Source organism: Molossus molossus, unplaced genomic scaffold (assembly GCF_014108415.1).
Source record: "Molossus molossus isolate mMolMol1 unplaced genomic scaffold, mMolMol1.p scaffold_m16_p_19, whole genome shotgun sequence".
NCBI classification, from domain to species: Eukaryota; Metazoa; Chordata; class Mammalia; order Chiroptera; family Molossidae; genus Molossus; species Molossus molossus.
Window position 1 is genome coordinate 49,567,789 of NW_023425354.1, and position 12,395 is coordinate 49,580,183.

At 51.0% G+C, this 12,395-nt stretch overlaps 1 protein-coding gene across 1 annotated transcript in view; it reads left to right on the top strand.

Moving 5' to 3' along the window:
* The window catches only part of NTN1 (netrin 1), a 174,120-nt gene that overhangs the window by 71,666 nt on the left and 90,059 nt on the right, over positions 1 to 12,395 (top strand).

Genomic DNA, 12,395 nt, shown 5'->3' on the forward strand with positions numbered 1-12,395 from the left:
TGTTGTTTATGAGTTCATGAGTTTATCTGAAGGCTGTCACACCAGATGTATCATTTTGCAGTTTGCTGTGTTTTTGAGATGGATCTATGTTGCCTCATCAGGCTCTGCTTCATTCATTTTCAGGGTCATAGGATATGACATTGTATAAACAAGCTACGATTCATGTGTCTATTTCCTACAGATGGCCATTCAGCCTGTCCCCCAATTTTTTCTTATTATAAACATTGCTGCAATCAGTCTGTCCCTCCCGGGTTGTGTGTGAGATGTCTCTAGGGTAGACACCAAGACCCAGAATTGTTTGTCTACTTCCAGCACTAGATCCTGTCTAGATCCTGTCACATGGCTGTCAGGTGACTGCTTCAGCTCCTGCCAGTTCCACACAGAGGTTTTCATTTCCCTCTTTAGCTAACCCTTGATATTATCAGAGTTGTGCATTTTTGCAAGTCCAATGAGTATATTGTTTGAATTTGCATTTGCATTATTGTTTGAATTTGCATTTGTCTGATTATTAGTGAGGCTGGGCATCTTCCCATGTGTATTGGCTGTTCAATTTTCCTTTGTGTAACATGAATACTCATAGCGTGTGTGTGTGCATGTGTGTGTATGTGTTCCGTTGGGTTGTCTTTTTCTTGTTTATTTGTCGAAGTTCTTTATATATTCTGGATATAATCCTTTGGTATATGTGGTGCCATTCCTTTCTCCTACTCTGCCATTGTCATTTTTCCTTCTGTGCTTGGTATCCTTTGACTGGTTTTGCTTCATTCAGATGCTTGAATGAGGGCAGGATGATGCTTCCCCACCAGATGCCGCCTGACTCAGAATGTCAGCTTCCACGTCAGTGAGGAAACCTGAGATCCCGTTAGCTGTTGCCCCTCAGGTGGGAAGAGCAGAATTCCTTTTCCTTCTCCCAGCTCATAAATCTTTCTGAATCTAGGTGTGTTAGGTTTCTGGGCCTGCTGGAAGAGATGACCATGATCTGGTGGTGTAGAACAACAGAAATATGTTTTTCCACACTCAGGAGGTCGGAAGCCTGAAATCCAAGTGTTGGCAGGGCTGGTTTCTTCTGGAGACTCTGAGGGAGGATTTGGTCCGTGCCTCTCTCTTCGTGTCTGGTGGCGACCCTCGGAGACACACGATTCTAGTCTCTGCTTCCATCTTCACGGGGCCTTCGCTACTGTGTGTCTCTGTGTCTTTTCCTTTCTGTTTCTTCTAAGAACACCCATCATTGGATTTAGGGCCCACCCTCAATCCAGGATGATCTCATAACAAGATTCCTTAACTTGATTACGTCTGCAAAGACCCTGTTTCTAAAGAAGGTCACAATTGCTAGCGCTGGGAATTAGGACATGGACATAAGTTTTGGGGGCTGTTCAACCCACTACGTTAGGCAAACTCCACAGATCCCAGAGAACAACTGGGCGAAAAGCAGGGTGTCTGTGTTTGTGTGTGTGTGTGTTTGGTGGGGGTGCAGTGCTGGGAGGGTGTACAGGAGGAAAAGTCCACTGTGGGAGAGGCAGTGTATTCTGTGAGGTGCCATTCCCCCAGATAGGAAGAGCTGTACATCTTGGGCATGTACCTGATCACATTCACAGTCCCAGAAAACAGGCAGAGGGGTAAAAAGGAAGGTGTCTCCTTAGGTGAGCAGGTGTGAGCCAGACAGAACCTTGGATGTGGCCATCAACCTGTCCTCCTGCCGTCAAGCCGAGCAGGTGACTGTGCTTCTGCAAAAGTGAGCCGAGACGGGACCCAGGGCAGGCTACCCTGTCCTTGAACAGATATTAAACTTTACAGATTCTGCCCTTTGGAAGACAAGTAAAAGGAAAACAAATAGGACCCATGGAGAAAATCGAACAGAACCAAGGACAACGAATGGCACCGCTGACCCTCATTATTTGTGGAGTCCATATTTGCGAATTTACCCACGCACTAAAATTTATTTGTAACCTCCAAAATCAGACTCATGGTCCTTCCCGGTGACCATGGCCCCAGCAGAGCAGCTAAGCACCTGAGGCACCTGATGGGCACGTCCCCAGCTGGGGGACACCACCTTCTTTCAGCTCGTGCTGTGAACAGGTGTTATTTTTGCATTCTACTTGGTGCCTATTTTTAATTTTTGTGCTTTTTCTTGGTGATTTCTCTGTTTAAAATGGCCTAAGTATAGTGCTGGAGTTCTGTCTAGTGTCCCTGAGCACAGGATGCTGGGACGTGCCCTACGGAGAAACGTGTGTGTTAGATAAGCCTCCTTCAGGCATGAGTGATGCTGCTGTTGGCCGTGAGCTCCATGCGAGTGAATCAACACCGTATATAAAATTAGGTGTCTTTAAACAGGAACACACATAAAACAAGGTTGAATACTGATCGAGTTGTGAACATGTGACCAGACGCTTGCAGGAACCCAGCTCTGTATTTCCCTTAGGAGCAGTGGTTCAGAATTTGGGGATTGAGTGATCCCGGAAGCTTTGTAGACTGTAACTACCGTGAATAATGAGAACAACTGAATCTGAAAGAGGACACCTTTGACGATGATTATGCCGTAAGATCCAGGAGGCAATGTCGGAAAGTTGGTGCCCTCAGATTACAAGAAGATGCATTCTCTGTGCAAACGAAGACGCCAGTCTTCAGTAGAGAACAGTCTGAGGTGAGAGGCCGTGGGATAAACGTGGAAGGGAGATGAATACAGGGAAAGATGACGCGAGAACAGAAACGTTAATTGCAGGATCAAAATCCACACAGCACACCGTGGGGAGCAGAAAATGTGTCCAACGATAGATTAGTCAAATAAACACTAATACAGCCGTAAAGTGAAATAGGTATGGTTCAGTTACTAAGATGATGATGATGATGATGATGATTGCCTTAAAAGGAATAAGGGGGAGAAGGGGTGGAATTTAAACGCGCATGAGCATCTGATGTTTTTGATTTCTTTTTTTTTTTTTAAATACATGCTTACTTAGAAAAAGGTCTGGATGACTGTGTTAAGGTATTTGAGGTGGGATAAATGTTACCTTTAGGATACAACATGCTTATGTTTCTATAGCATTTGATGTTCTTTTAAAAAAATATGTTTTTATTGATTTGAGAGGGAGAGAGAGATAGAAACATGGATGAAAGATGAACATTGATTGGCTGCCTCCTGCTGGGGATTGAGTCTGAAATCTGGGCATGTGCCCTGATCAGGAATGGAACCAGCGACCTCTTGGTGCATGGGACGATGCTCAATGACTGAGCCGGGCAATAGAGCGCTTGATTTTTTTTTTTTTTGCAAAAAATGTAGTGATGTAGTAACTTGAGTTAAAAACATTAAAGTGGGGATAAGAGGGGAAAGGCATCATCAGTGTAAACTGTTGGGAAACACCTGCTCCCGTGTCCCCAGTGGCTCCTGCCCGGCCCGACTGGCACTTCCCACATTTGTGTCTGTGACTGTTTCCCTGTTCAGACTCTGAACCACCTGAGGGCCGTTTCTGTATGTCTAAAACCCCACACAGTGGGTGGCCTGTGTGAGATGCTCAGGGCAGTCTTCTTGGGAGAAGTGTGGAGGTGCAGCACCCAGCCTGGGCTTGTGTCAGAAAGCGCTGTTCTCCGCCTCCACTCCTCCCTCCCCGCCCCCAGCCCAGCTCCTACGGGTGGGAACTGTGACACATGGGAGGGCCCAGTGAAAGTGGGAGAAGTAAGGACTGCCGAGCTCATTCATTCAGGCGGACCAGACGGGGTGTTGAGACTGATCCAGGAAGTTCAAGGCTTTTGAGACAACTTTTTGAGTTTCGGATGGGAGTGTAGGAGACGGAGGTAGTTCTGCGGGTTCTGCAAAGACCCGCGATGCTGGTGTCAGCCCGGCACATCTCCCCAGGGTCGGGCTGGGGTAGACAGGCGTCCTGCTGACCCGGTGACCGGTGTCCTTCTCCGAGCTCAAGCCAGGGGAAAGCCCTGTCTCTGCTGAAGCAGTATCCTCGTCCACCGCCGTCCCCGGAGCTGGACAGATCCCGGCTGAGATGTGGGGAAGGATTTGATAAATGCTATAAATGCTCCCATTCGAGTGGTGCGCCGCGTGCCAGAGTTCATTTAAACGCAGCTTCGCAGACACAATAGGAGGCCCCAGAAGGAAAGAGGCAGGCAGGAGCCAGCTCTCGCACTGACTCATCTCTCCCCAGGGCCCGTGACACACGGCTCTGACATTTTCTGAGGCCACAGCCCCCAGAGACAGCAGGCTGTGGTGAGGCCCCCAGAGGCTCGGGGCAGCCTTGGGCGGACGGCTGCTCCTGACCGCCCCGGGCACGAGGAGGAGAGCTGGGAGGCCGATGGAGTGAGGTTCGGTCTCGTAGGCCTCAGAGGAAGGGACCCACGTCCCCCTCTCTGTGAACAGTCGGAGAATTTTCCTCTCATAAACAAAACAAACATGAGCCGATAGGGTGGAGGCCCCAGAGACAGTCTGGGTGGCCCTTCCTCCAGCCTCTCTGAATGTGTTTCTCCAGGGGGCAGATTGTGGAAGCTTCTCCGAGGCCCGGAAAGCCGCCTGTGGGTCTCATCATCTTATTTGGTTAACCGGCGCTGGCAGGGCTCTGTTGTTCTTGGAGAAGAGGATGTGAGCTTTTCAGATTCTTGTCCACACAGGCAAGTGGCTCAGCAGAACCCAGAGCGATGGAGCAGGTGCTCCCTGGCGAGGGCAGGCAGGGTGGTATCGTGGGCGGAGCCCTCCAGGGGTCAGGAAGCAGCCCCCAGGTTTGACCCACCTACCCTCCAACGAGCTGGGTGGCCTTCACAAGTCTGCGCTCCGCTGGGCCTTAGCGGCCCCACCTTTTGCTCCAGAAGGTCAAGCTGGGTGATTCTTGGAGTCTCTGCCAGCTGTTTGAGTCCGTGAACCACCAAAGGAACGGCTGTGATGGTGGGGGCCTCCTCCCCGGACCCCTCCTCTCCTGCCCCCTATTTTGTTTCCAAAGCTGAAATCCCAGGCCTTTCTATGGAGCTGAGGAAGAGGGTGTTTGCTTCGGCTTGAAAACTGGAGCCAGAGAACACTGCCATCCATCACGTTCTCATTGTCACTTCAGAAGGTCCCAGAAGGTCAGCTTCCAATCGCCTCTCAGTACAGAGTCTTGTTTGTGTTGCTTGGGGACTGCCCTTTCACAGAGCGAGTGGAAAAATACCCCTTGTCCTCCCCACAAGAGGTGATAAGAAATGTACCATTTTGAAGGTCTACAAGAAGTAGAAGTTCGGACAAGATGATGCCATGATAAAGTACACGTGGGGGATGTAAATGTTTTTAAGCGTTGAACACATCCTATTTATTTTATTTATCGTTGATGGAGTATATGTTGTCTACTTTCAGGAAGGATTTGTGGCCGAGGGACAAGGGGTGGCTTTTGATATGAAAATGTGTATTGTGGCTCCCTGAATGGGGTGTGGGAGAGGGGCAGGGTGGCCCCCACTCGGGAGGAGGGGCCCGGGGCGGGTGCAGCCCAGCCGGGGCGACACCCGGGGAAGCTGCGGGGCGTGAAAGGGTGCTTTTAGGAAAGTCCGGATCAGACATGATGTTATAGGAAAAAATGCAGCGTCTAAGGAAACAGTGCATGAATAGAGAGAAAGCCTAGAGACGGGGCAGGGAGGCAGGGAGGACATAAACCAGATTGTCGTCGGGAGCTGGGAAAGGGGCCATGCTGCTGCTGCAGGGAGCGGGGCAGAGGCTCGCTGCTCCCCTCCCGAGGGACGGCTGAGCAGCGGGTGGAACCGTGTGGAACAGCCGGGGATACAAGAGTCGGCCTGCCTTTCTGAAGCCTGAGGACCCACGAGCTGCAGACAGACACTGCCCTCGGTCTGTGCCAGCGGAAGAAGTGTTGCCTGGGCAGGGCCTGTGCCCTCTCGCCTCGCCCCCCAAACCTTCGGGGTGGGTGACAGGGCCCACAGTTGGGGAAAGGAGCCATCTTGGCCAACACACTCTGCAAAGGACAGAGACACGGAGTCCGCCCTGTTGTCCCCTGTGTGCTGCAGGCGAAGAGACAGGTGCCACATCTTGGGCTGCAAGCAGTTTCCGGCAGTGCTGGGGGGCGTGGCCCATGCCGCCAGCTTCGAGTCCAGGTCACTCTGCGTGCCTCAGTTTCCTCACCTGTAAGAGGGGCTTCCTGTCAGTGCCTTCCTCAAAGGGATGTGAGGATTAAGTTAATGTGTTTGTTTGTTTTTTTATATATGCCTATATTTCATTTACAGCCCAAACAGACTTTGTTCTCTTTTAACTGTCCCGGCTTTAAAGAAGTTAACTTTTCAATGGTTTAATGTACCCTTCTGAGTTTATCTCGTTTTCAGATCAGAGTATTACCGGGTTCGACATTATCTTATGAACCAGTGATGCATACCTAATTTTAAGATTACTTTGATTACCAAAATTTTCTTTGCGAGACATCTCTGTGAGTTGATTTAGAAAAATAAAACAGACCCTGGCCCGTGTGGTTCAGTTGGTCGAATGGTGTCCTTTGCACCGAAAGGTCGCCTCTTTGATTGCCGGTCGGGCACATGCCCAGGCCGTGGGTTTGATACTCTGTCAGGGTGTGTGATGGAGGCAGCTGATCAATGTTTCTCTCTCACGTCGATGTTTCTCTCTGTCTCTCTCTCTCTCTCTCAAAGCATTTAAACATATTTTAAAAAATAAAAATCAAGAGAGTTTTCTAATTTTCATGGGATTGTAGTAAACAAAAACTTTGCATCAGGTCTAGAAGAGCAAAGCAGCTCCCTGATCCGGGCGGCTTCCAGGAAGCTATTGGAGGCCAGAGCTGGCTTCCTGAGCCTTGCTTCGGGCTCAGGCCCCGGAGAGCGAACACCCTGGTGGCATTGCTGGGGGGAGAGGCGTTAACAGCCTTTGCAGGGCCACTGGCAAAGGGATTTATTCAACAGCAGGCATTCGTTTTGATTGTCCTGAGCCTGGAGTGACTTGTCAGGACTGGGCACGCAGTAGCAGGAGCTCCAGAAATGCCTCCCGGAGCTCCCACTAGTCTAGCTCTGCCTCCTCCCCCCCCAACCCCAGCCCAGTCCGAGGCCACTACTAGACCGTTCCCAGAGCTGCTGCACCACGTGACAGTCCCACCAGGGGTGCATGAGGGCTCCACTTGCTCGTCCTCACCAGCACGTGTTCGTTTTTGCCTCATTTGCCTGTAGACGTTCTAGTCGGTACTCCCTGGTATCTCACTGTGGTTTTGGGGTGCATTTCCCTCGTGGCTGGTGATGTGAAGCCTCTTTACTTTTGCTTATTGGCCATTTGTATGTCTTCTTTGGAGAAATGCCTGTCAATCCTTCGCCTACTTAAATGGTCAGTTAGTCCTTCGGCGTGCTTGGAGGAAGGCCTTGCGCGTGGGGAGTGCTGTGTGAGTTACTCTTAGGGACAGTTTCAGGACTTGGCATCCGGACTTCCCACCTGCCTGTGCTAAGGATTGGGGGGGGGGTGCTGCGTAAATGACCAAGCATGCAGAACGGGTTTCTTTGTGTTACCTCCAAATATTTCCCCACTGGGGAGAAGCTGGAACATTTGCCGCCCCACCACGGGCCAAAAACCCACCAGACTTTTGGGGGGTTTCCCCAAGTACCTGTGGTGGGGCACGGGCCTGTCCATACCTGGCTGCCTTTGGTGGTGACTTCAGTGACGCTCGGGATCTGGGTTCTGTCACCCACAAGCCCCTGAGCGGCTGTTGGCTCGCACAGCAGTGTCCCTGGGGGCTGCACCAAGATGCCCCAAGGGCTGCCCCTCTCCCTTTGTCACAGCGGCTCCCCCTGTGCTGTGGTTCACGCGCCTGCATCGCCCCCACGCTGTGTGGTACCAGCCGCTGGCTGCTCAGGTGGCCGTTTGGCTCAGTATAAACTTTCCTTTTCACTTAAAAACTCTCGGGTTTTTCCAAGAGTCGGTCGGTCCTTGGTGATGACGGATCAAAGGTTTGGTTTGACCTCAGCATTTCAAGTACAGCAAGTCCTCAAACAATGTTCAACGTCATTATAACGTTGATGAGAAGAGGAAAAAAAAGATGCCTGGCCCCCTGTGTGGAGGGTGCTCGTTCTCCGTGTCTGCGTGGCTTGTTCTGGGGACTCTGGTTTCCTCCCACCCCCCAGAGCTGTGCATGTGAGGTGCCTTGTCGAGCCTAAATTGTCCCAGCAGGAGTAAGTATGAGGGGGTGTGTGCCTGGCCCCGAAATGGAAGGGCATCCTGTCCAGGCGGATCCTGCCTATGCCTGAGATGCTGGGATGAGCTCCAGGCACCCACGACCCCAGCTGGAATAAGTAGGTTGGAAAAATAGCGATCTGACTTGCATTTATTAATGTTTCTTAAATGTATGTGTAGCTCACGTTTATTTCAGTGTTTAATATTAGAAGTGTTTTGAGTCTTTATTTAGAAGTTTGGTGATGTTCGTGACCAGAAATATGCCGTAGGAACTTAACTCTTGATTATATGAGTTTGCCTATAAAACTGGTCTTGTTATCCATCATTTTGCTTAAACTTGAAGTGTCCAAGACCCCGTCGATGTTAGGTGCGGACATCTTTGGCTCTCCCCGGAGGCCTGTTGGGAGCCCCAAGAGAAGACTCAGTCAAGGGCCTGGAGGATAAAGCAGCTCCCCGGCTGTTCCTCGTCCTGTGCGGGGGGCCCGCAGGAAGTCAGCCCCGCTGCAGTCTAGGGCCATGACGGGCAGGAAGACACTGCGGGCAGAGAGCTGATGGCATCATTAAATTCCCTTGAGGGCCCGGCTGGTTTGGCTCCACTGTGAGAGCATCGGCCCTCGGATGAGGGAATCGCAGGTTGGATTCTGGTCAAGGGTACATACCCTGGTTGGGGTTCAGTCCCCGGCCCTGGTTGGGATCGTGCGGGAGGCAACCAGTCCATGTGTCTCTCTCATGTCGATGTTTCTCTCTCTCTCTCTCTCTCTCTCTCTCTCTCTCTCCCCCCCTCCCTCCCACTCTGGCTGAGGTTAAATGGATAAATATCCTTGGGTGAGGATTTAATACATACATACATACATACATACATACATACATACTTACATACAGTTCCCATGAGGGAGGAACTGGTCATGCAGTGACAGCCGTGTTAATGACCTCACGGGTGATAAAACTCCTGTCTCCTCCCAAAGGACAGGGGCCATTTATTTATATTCAGGTTCCGGTTCCCTGTAGCCTCCCCTCACTTTCCCCGTGAACTCCCTTGGCTGCCCCTCTCCTCGCTGTGTGGGGGACAGTTCATTAGCTGATTTTTCCTTCCACCATGTAGTATCTGGCCCTTGCGCCTCGCCCTCGTTTTGGTTTCCTCCCCCATCGCCCCCGTTCAGGGTGCCGGCTGAAAGGGCTTCCTCTGTGACGGTCCCCGCTGGGCTCAGGCGCTGCTCTCCTCGCGGGATCCCTCGACATTTCTGTGCACACCTCTGATGATTGCGATCCTGGCTCGGGGTGCTTTGTGCTCGCTCACATGCGCCCTGCGGAGGCTCTGCTGCCTTCCTGCCCCTTCCGCGGTGAGGACTGTGGTCTGCGGCACCCCCACCGGCCAGCTCCGCGCGTTCGTTCCCTGGACACAGAGCAGCAGCCCTCCACCGCCCCCGTCGTTACTTCCCCTGCGATCGCACCTGCTTCCTTAAGTCAGTCCTGTTACCAGACCTCTCCATGGCTCAGTCACCTCCCCTGAAACCCTCCAGTGTGTCAGTGACCTTCTAGATGTGGGAAAGCTGGACGATGACCCGGTCAGTGCCAAGGGGGTATTATCTTTCTTTTCTTTCCTTTCTTTTTTAAATTGATTTTTTAGAGAGAGAGGAAGGGAGAGATAGAAACATCCATATGAGAGAGAAACATCAATTGGCTGCCTCCTGCACGCCCCCTACTGGGGATCGAGCAACCTGGGCATGTGCCCTGACCGAGGAACTGAACTGGCGACCTCTTGGTGCATGGGTCCACGGTCAACCACCGAGACACGCTGGCCAGGCTCATCTTTTACCTTAACGAACTCTTTATAATTAAAGATTGTGTTGCCTGGAGGGTATGGCTCAGTGGTTGAGCATCAACATGCACCAGGAGGCCACTGGTTCGATCCCCTGTCGGGGCACATGCCCAGGTTGTGGGCCCAGTGGGGGGCATGCAGGAGGCGGCCGGCGGATATTCTCTCTCATCAACGTTTCTATCTTTCTCTCCCTCTCCCTTCCTTTCTCTCTGAAATTCAATAAAGAAAATAATAATAATAATAAAGACTGTAACTTTTTGTTCATGTTTTGTCTTACAGATATTTCTCTCAGGTAGCTATTGATTTTACTGTTATTTGAATTTTAAAATTTGTGGTGCTTTTTGACATAGAAAATTTAAATGTTCGTGTATCCAGATACATGTTTTACGATTTTTGCTTTTGGTGTCTCCCTGTAGAAAGGCCTCTCAGCCCTGGCTGGTTTGGCTCAGCAGTTAGAGCATCAGCCTGAGAACCAGAGAGTCCTGGGTTCGGTTCCCACTAAGGGCATGTGCCTTGGTTGTATTTTGTCCCTGGTGTGTGGGTGGCAACCACTCCATGTGTCTCTCTCACATCGATGTTTCTTTCTCTCTCTTCCTCCCTCTCTCCCTCTTGTTCTGTCTGAAGATAAATGCAAAAATGTCCTCTGGTGAGGATAAAAAAATAAAAAGAAAGGCCTTCTCAGCCCCAAGCATATAAATATTTACTTACATTTTCTTCTGGTACTTTTTGCAGATTTGCCTTTTACCTGTACCTTTGTAAGCGGTCTGCAATACCTTGGGGGAAGGTATGAGAGTAGAATGTAATTGTTACACTCCTTGAACGGTAAACCAGTTGCCTTAACACCACTTCTTACTCAGTCTGTCCTTTCCTTCCCAATGTCCCCCTCATTTTATGAAATAAGTAGGTCTCGCTTTAGACGTTCTGTTTGATTAGATTCTCTTTACTCTAATGCTAGTGCACACTTTTTTGAGCCTTGTGACCGAGGACACACTTTAAGACTCTGGGAAGCGTTGGGAATGGCCCAGCACCACTCAAAAAGCAAAGGATTGTTCACAGTGTTGTTCCAAGTCTGTGTGTGTGTGACAATCACTGTCCCCCGTGGTGAGAGGAAATAATCTGTTTTGTTTTTTTTTAAAGATTTTCTTTAGGGATCCTGAGTAGAGTGGCTTTGTCTTTTGAACGAGTCAGGGCTCAGGTCTATTAATGATGTGTGTCCCCCGCCCCTAAGCCTTGTACAGTGCCCAGAACCCAGGAAAGGCAGGTGTGTGCCAGCCCAGGACCCCAGTTCCACCACCATGTCCTGATTGCATTCAATTTCAGTAACCCCACTCTGCTGACTCGTGCTCTTGATTCCTAGATGCTTTTCTTCCCTGGAGTGTGCCAGGTACAATCCTTGCTTCTTCCTTCCTGCGTGGGGGATTCAGGGTGACAATGTGGTGGAGGACATGGAGCTGGAGCAAGTTAGGGACAGTGCTGCCTCATTCCCGCTGCTGGGCTGTTGCCATAACAGTCGGTGGGACAGACATGTCCTCCCTGCGCTGTCCTCCCTGCAGCTTCTTTCCGGTTCCACTTCCTGAACTCAGGGAGCGTGTGGGTAGGAAGCCTGCTGGGTGGTCTTCCCAGACTTCCAAGGGCTCCTTGGCCACACCCAAGGCCTACGAGGGGCCTGGGCCACCCTCGGACCACACTCAGCCATGCTTTCTTCTCCAGTGATGCCTTCAGTGATAGTGATGATGAGGAAGCCCGGTGACGACCCACGTGGAAACCCTGCGGAGGTCTGTTCACAGACTGCAGTTCCACTCTGAGCACCTACCTGCTTTGTGCCCTGAAGGGTAGTGGATGCTGTGGGCGGTTCAGAGAAAGCTGCGTTTCTGTGCTGGCCCTCATTCTGTTAGCCACCTGCAGTCCAGTGGTCAAGGGGCCGCGCTTCCAGCTCCCGGACCTTGGGACCTGAGTGCCTCGGTGTGAACCCTGACTGCCAGGACTGTGCCACTTGGATAAATGACTGAACTTCTCTGGGCCCCTGTTTCCTCATCTGTCAAATGGGAATGATGCTTCCCAGGGTGGTTGCGAGGATTAAAGAGTTAGGATACGCGAGCACTCCGGTACCCGGCACACACTGTGTGTTTGCAGTTGGTGGTGGTGGGTATGTGCACGTCTTTCCTATACTCCCAGCGAACCACACGCTCCGTGAGTGCCTCGGCCCTTTTTCTGTTCATCATTGCACAGCCTTCCACAGACTGGACGCCCAGTGAATATCTGTTACTGGTAATACTGATGTGAATGATCACTATGCCTTATTGTGCCGGGCTCTTGGTCACATTACCTGATCTAACCTTCAGAAAGCTTTTAAATCAGGTGTTATGTTTGTTTTACAGATGAGAGACCCAAAGCTCAGAGCGTCCAGCCAACACGTGGCAGGGCCAAGATCACCTTGGTCAGCCTGAC